This window comes from Arachis duranensis, chromosome 3, assembly GCF_000817695.3.
Source record: "Arachis duranensis cultivar V14167 chromosome 3, aradu.V14167.gnm2.J7QH, whole genome shotgun sequence".
NCBI classification, from domain to species: Eukaryota; Viridiplantae; Streptophyta; class Magnoliopsida; order Fabales; family Fabaceae; genus Arachis; species Arachis duranensis.
Genome location: NC_029774.3, coordinates 58780010 through 58787318, shown reverse-complemented (window position 1 = coordinate 58787318; position 7309 = coordinate 58780010). Strand labels below are relative to the sequence as shown.

At 35.8% G+C, this 7309-nt stretch overlaps 1 long non-coding RNA gene across 2 annotated transcripts; it reads right to left on the bottom strand.

Moving 5' to 3' along the window:
• Positions 1-3002: 3002 nt before the first annotated feature.
• Positions 3003-6523, bottom strand: LOC110279286 (uncharacterized). Of its 2 annotated transcripts, XR_008006878.1 has the most exons (3): positions 6453-6523; positions 6115-6347; positions 3003-3215 (listed from the first exon to the last, which is right to left on the bottom strand). It is a non-coding gene; the product is annotated as an uncharacterized LOC110279286 (long non-coding RNA). The 2 variants fall into 2 exon arrangements; XR_008006877.1 differs by having other exon boundaries at positions 6115-6507.
• Between the last annotated feature and the right edge of the window lie 786 nt (positions 6524-7309).

The window sequence follows — 7309 nt, the reverse complement described above, 5'->3', positions numbered from 1 at the left end:
CCTCCGCTAGCATGAGGGATCTCTCAGTTGCAAAGACATACAATTAAACAAGGAAAACACAAACATAGATAGCAAGTACATCAGATAGGACAAGTAGCAGTTAATTATAGTTAAATAATTAGGCAAGCCAAAACAATGCACATCAAACAAAACATACAAATTCATTGATGCATGTCTACCCTATGGTCAACGATATCATCTGTCAGTTATACAGCCAAATCCGATATGTATAGTAGCGAATCCTAGACAGAACACCACAACACGGAATATGTATTACTCATCCACCCATGCCGGTGTTTCACCCAACCCGAAAGAAGTATTACTCGTCTAGTTAGGTAGGTGCCTCAAACGATAACCTAGATAGGGATTACTCGTCTATCCTCGAATAGAAATTATTCGTCTACCCCCAAAATCATCACTCAGATAGGAATTATTCGTCTACCCCCAAAATCATCACTCGGATAGGAATTACTCATCTATCCTCCAAGTTATAACTTGGATTGGTATTACTCATCTATCCCTACCTCATTTAACCGTATCGGTTTATCATCACATCTCAATTTCATAATCATTAACATTATCCTCATGAATCACCATAAGTCATCCTCATTATCATAATTATCCCTACCATAACTCAATATCTCATCAATCATTGCTCACACACAAAATCCTCATCATCATCGCCACATTACACTCAACCACTTTTTCTTAATATCAATTCAACACCCTTACCCCTATTCCGTAACTTAAAACCTAGATATCAGATCTTAAATAGAGTTTTCAGAGGTTTGGAAAGTTAGAAGAATTGTTGAAAGTACAAAAATTGTGAATTTTCATCAAAACAGTAATTTCAAAGGTTTATGAGCTTGCTTGGAAAGTTAAACAATAAAAAATAATATTTTAGTGCAAAAATAGGGCATTGTGCGTACGCATCATTGCTGTGCATATGCACGCACCATACATCTTTCCTAGCCTGTGCGTACGCACCATAGTGTGCGTATGCACAACTTGCAAATCCTCAGGGTGTGCGTTCATACACCCCTTCGTGCGTGCGCATGAGCTTAACCACACATTTTGGTCCGTGTGTGTGCACAATAGCGTGCGTACGCACGCACACAAGATATCCTAGTTTTCTGCAACTTATCTAAATTAAGTTTTCATTACCTTATTGTCGACGTCCATTACTTCCTCTACAAAACTTCGATTTTCACAATCTTTAAATCGTTTTAAAGTAATTAAAATTATCTTCAATTTAAAATAAAGTCCACTCAAATACAAAATTTGAGACTCAAGTTATGGTCCGCCGAAGTTGGTTAAAATTCTATTTTTACCAAAAAGCACCAAAACTCTACTTTTACCAAAATCTCAATTCTAAACCAAATGCTTTACAACTAAAATACCCCCAAAGCTCCAAAAATCATATTCAACACCTTCTATTCATTCCACTTGGGTTTGGTTCAACTAAAATGGTCCGTTGGCCTATTTTTGGGTCAAAACCTTTAAAATTAGTGCCAAAATTTGTATTTTAATTTTTTTACCTTTCTAAATTGTCAAATTTAATTTCTCAATTTTTTTAAATAATAATTAATTTATTAACTAATTATTTATTAATTTTCAAGGTTTTACATATAATCTTAGTGATCATTGCTCGTAGCATAAGTTCATTAATCTTTTCTAAGTTCTAAGTCCATCTTAACCATCATCAGTTCTCAAGTTCTCAAATTCATCATCAATATTGTACTCCACCAATTCAATCAACTAGTCCATCTCAATACTTCCTAAGCCTAAGTCTCTGTCTTTTAAACTCATTAATGGAAAAAAAATCTAATTATGTTACTTAAACTATTCTCACTAGTCTTAAAATCTAATCACTAACTAAGAGTCTTAAATAGGGATTAGAGAAGTTTAGAAAGCTAGAACAACCATTAAAATGTAAAAAACAAAAACAAGTTTTCAGTAAAATAGGGATCACGCGTAGGCATTTCCCTGTCTGCGTACACATGGGTTGCAAAAAGGCACAGTCGCGTATGCAAGCTCCATTTGCGTACGCGAGTCTTGAAAATAGCACGGGAGACTCGCGTTGCGTGCAACATGCCGTGTATGCATACTTGTAAAAATGGAATTCTTGCGTATGCATGCCAGTGCCGTGTACGTGATGAGTGGATAATTTATACGCTTTTTGGCATTGTTTTTAGGTAATTTTTAGTATAATTTAGTTAGTTTTTAGTATATAATTATTAGTTTTTATGCAAAAATCACATTTCTAGACTTTACTTTGAGTTTGTGTGTTTTTTTGTGATTTCAAGTATTTTCTGGCTGGAATTGAGGGACCTAAGCAAAAATCTGATTCAGAGGCTGAAAAAGGACTGCAGGTGTTGTTGGATTTTGACCTCCCTGCATTCGAAATGGATTTTTTGGAGCTAAAGAAACCCAATTAGTGAGCTCTCGATTGCGTTGAAAAGTAGACATCTTGGACTTTCCAGCAATATATAATGGTCCATACTTTGTCCGAGTTTTGATAATGCAAACTAGCATTTTAACGCCAACTTTCTAAGCTTTTCTGGTGTTAAACGCCCAAACTGGCACCAGAGCTGGCGTTTAACTCCAAGAAAAGCCTATGCACGTGAAAGCTTCAATGCTCAGCCCAAGCACACACCAAGTGGGCCCCAGAAGTGGATTTCTGTATCATTTACTTATTTCTGTAAACCATAGGTTACTAATTCAGTATAAATAGGACCTTTTACTATTGTATTTACATCGGAAGATCTTTAGATCATTTTTGAGACTATCTTTGTATCACTGTTGATCTCTTGATCACGCTTAGTGTAACGACCCAACTTCCAGAACGTCATGATCGTACCGAAAGTAAGGCGTTACCAACCTGCTTTCCTTTATTAACTATTTACTATTGACCCTCTAGTTCGATATTGCGATCCAGTTTTAGTAAAAATACCAGAAAATTTTGTTTTTATTTATCAAATCCTATAGCAAGCATCACCAAGTAATAATAATCACATAATTATTAATAATAATATCTGTCATACAAAGGATTTCAAATAAAACTCACATACAAATCTTATCTCTCTGCATAAAATAAAAACCAAAGTAACAAGGTCGAGGGAAATTCTATGAAAATAACTCAAGTCATAAACTTAACTCATAAATAAGATCTATAATCGCCTGCAACTTCAAACAGAGTCTTCGAACCTGTGTCACTAAAAGGGTGAAAGATTTTGGGGTGAGAACAAACCACACGTTCTCAGTAGGGAATGGGAATGCCGTAAAAGTAATGAAATAGAATGCAAATAATTAATATACTCAAGGAAACTATATTTTTGTCAAACTCTTTTTGAAAATACTATTCTTTTGGTTTTACTTTACTAATTATTTACCTCTTTCAAAAATCTAAGCTCAAAACAAATTCCAAAATATAAAACTGGTCACTTTAAGCATTTTTCAACCATATAGTTAATTTTCAATCACAACGTCAATTCTTAATCATCATCATACATTCACCAACTAATAGCACTAACAAAAGATTCAATTCAGCACACAAACAAGTCACAGCAAGGCAAACAGCACAATCACAGGGAAGTACAACGAGCAAACCCAATCAAATGCAAATGCACACACAAGGATGATGCATGTCTAGCCCTAGTGCAGGTAATGAGCTCATCTGTCGATTACTAACCCACTCCCGACGTTATCCAGCAACCTCTGTCTGGATAAGGCTTTCCTATTGGCTATACCCCTGTGTACAGGAAATAACCCCTCTGCCACCACAGGGTCCACTGCATACAGGAAATAACACATCTGCCACTGCAGGGGTGTATGCCGACACACCTTCTGTATACAAGAAATAACCCCTCTGCCACTACAGAAATGGAACAGGTGGTCACGGTACCTCTGTAGCAGGAAATAACCCCTCTGCCTTACAGAATTAAAACATGGATCTGTACCGCAGGAAAGCGTTCTCAGTGGTCGCACCACCATCTATCTGACTGCCCTCACGCAGCAGATCATCACACAAATATCTCAGGAGTTGCCATAATACAACAAATGAATAAACACATCTCTTGGGTTGCCTCAAGCAACAAATGACCTTTCAACAGGTCCTCTGCTTTTTATTCTTTTATAATCATAAATACGCAAGCGGGACAAAACCCACGTCCTTGCCAACAATTTCATAAACTAAATACCTTTCCTCAAAAGAATCAGTGTAATTATCATCATAAGTTATCATTCTCGTTATTCATCTCCAGTTACATATTCTTATACAATATCTCTCTCTTTCTTTGTTCAATTATGTTGTACAAACCTTACGACTTCCTCAAGAAAATCATTTGTTTTAAATTCGTTAAATACTTTCCAAAACATCACCCTCTTACTAAAAGTAACCAAATAAAACTCTTTTTCAAGTTTACCAACTTCTCAAGGACTCAAAAGAAACCATCTTTCTTTACCATTCAAGTTTAAATATTATATATTCATTAAATTTCTAAAAAGTAATCCTTTATTTCAAACCCTAAGCATAACTCTTTTCATGTTGAATAAATCTCAAAACATAACTTCTTTTCATATTAAATCAATCTTAAAATATAGTTTCTTTCCTAGATAATTTAATTTTGAAACATAAACCTTTCTTTAGTAAATCGAAATTAAAATAGAATAATTCTTTTCTTTACTAAATAAAACTCAAATAATATATTTTTTTCAAATTCAAAGCTTCTAAAATGACTTCTCAAATAAAACTTTAGATTTTATAAAATTTCGGCAGCACCTCCCCTAAAACTCGGACTTAACCACCCTTACGGGTTCCCTCTTTCTCCACAAATCACCAGCCCTTTTCTTAACAAGTTTCAAACGGGCAATTCTCAATCAACCAAACATTCACAATTCATAATAATTAGCAAGTCAATCATACTCCACAATTCCAACTAATCCATCAATTCAACTCCAATCTCATCAATTCACAACTAAATTCATAAGTCATAAAATCCTTTCAAATTAAACTCAATCAATTCTCCATCCGTTCATTAGCAATTATCATAACAGATTCTCAATAATTATCTCATCATAATTCAGTTTAAGAACTAACATCCTTTCATCAATTAAATTCAGAATTTCACCCAGTCATCATTTATTTTAAAAGTAAACCAATCTAACTTTAAAAACTCATAACTAATTTTTCCAAAACCATTCTTCAATCAGTCACCAACCAAATCCACTACCGTTACAATATATCAAATAACCAGCACATCATTAAATTTAATATAAATTCGTCAAAGATCAGAATTTCAGTCAAATTGCAACCATCAAGCAAACCAGCCTATGGCAACCAGCTCAACATAATCAAATAACAGGATTCTCAGTAATTCTAAATAATCAGAAAATCGGAAATAGTTACAGCCTCAAATCAAAATCAGAATCACCAGTTAATCATTCACCGCAACAAAACCAATCACAATTCAAACTCAATTCATCAATCATCAACATGTTAGTTTTTTTCTTTATAATTAACTCAACATATTTTAATTTAGTAAATAGCACCAGTTTAATCACCGTTCACAACCACATTTAATTCAAATCATAACTCAGAAAAATCACCACTTACAGCCACATTTCAACCAATTCCAACCCATCACAAGTTCATTTTACAGCCATTCCAATATGTTAAAATTCCAATCCAATATCAAATAATTCAAAATAACTTATTCAAGATCAGAATCTCAGCCAACTCATCATAAAAATCAGTAATTCAAAATACAATTCACAACCAGATTTCAACCAATTCAGCAATATCACATAAGATCAGAATTTCCAACAAATACATCAAAATTAGCAAACCAATATCAGTCACAGCATTAACCAAAATTAATCTTGTCAAGTTAATTACTCACGATAACAAAACCTAGTAACATTCACAGCCATAAACTAAACTCAATAAACCAATTTAGAATATTATCTCAATACCAAACTTAATCTAAATTTTACAACTTCAAACCACGCTTATTCCTATCAATTAATCATATTTATGAATTATTTGCAATTACTCACTAAACCTCTTTGGCATTCATAAGTTAAAAGCTGTTAATTTCAAATAAAATCCCCTACCTCAACTAGCCGAAATTCGATAATCAAACGCAACAAAGCCTTCTTTTATTTTTAATTCGCAGTGGCAACAACAACCTTGAACCGAACTAACAGTAGTGGCTTTTCTGATCACTTCTCAGCAGCAGCAGTAGGAGCATTAATCGGAATAACAGCAGTCTCACTTTCCTAAGGCAACGCGATGGTTGCAACAGGACAGGATTTGAATCGAATAGGAAGCAAGAGCAAACACAACTCTGGAAAATTCAGGACAAGGAATGTACTAAAAATCAAATCGTTAACAAGGATAGCAGTGACAAAGGAAGTGTGTAAATGGAACAGAATCAAATAAAGTAATAGACCAGAGCCAGAACAGCAACTCCGGTGGTCTTCTCCAGCAACAAGGACGACGGTTTGGCTTACCAGAACAGCAACTCAGCAGCGGCGTCGATTGGTGGCGATGGACCTTCAATGGCAGCAGTCACACGGCAGCGGTGGAACCTTCTTCCCTTTGTTGATCGCGTCTTCTTCCTCTCGCATAGGTCACAGCGGCGATTTACAAGCCCAACGACAGTGACTGTGACAGCGACGAGCGGCTTCTTCCTCGCGGTGTCTGGCTCTCTCTCTCTGCGCTTGACGGCGTTCGGTGGCAATGGAGGCATGGCGGCGACGCAGCAAAGGTTCCCTCCCCTGGTTCCTTCTGCGACGGCATGGCTTCGACGGCGTGGCTTCGACGGCGATGCTCTCCACAGCTCCACGAACGGCTGACAGGAGGCACTGCAGCGCGGCAAGGCTGGGCGACGCTGGCGATGGTGGCGTGGGATCCTTGCGTGCGACAGTCCGGCGGTCACGGCGGCGGTGGGGCAGCAGCTCTTCCCTCTCTCTTTCCTCTCTGTTTCGCTGCTGTGTGTGAATGTTACGTTGAAGGAAGGTGAGGGTAAGGCTACGGCTGTGTAGGGTTAGGAATTGGGGAAATTAGGGTTTTGAATTAATTTTGGGAATTAGGGTTAGAAATTAAGATTTTATAAAAGAATATGGATAGATATGAATAGATATTTTGATAAAATTGGAAAAGGGTAGAATAATTTTAAAATCATATATGCTCTATTAAAAATATTTAGGAACATCATTTATCAACATATTTCTAATCTCAATCAATTATTTCTAATTTACATTATAAAATGAACAAGTTAATTATATTTTGTAAAGTACAATTTAA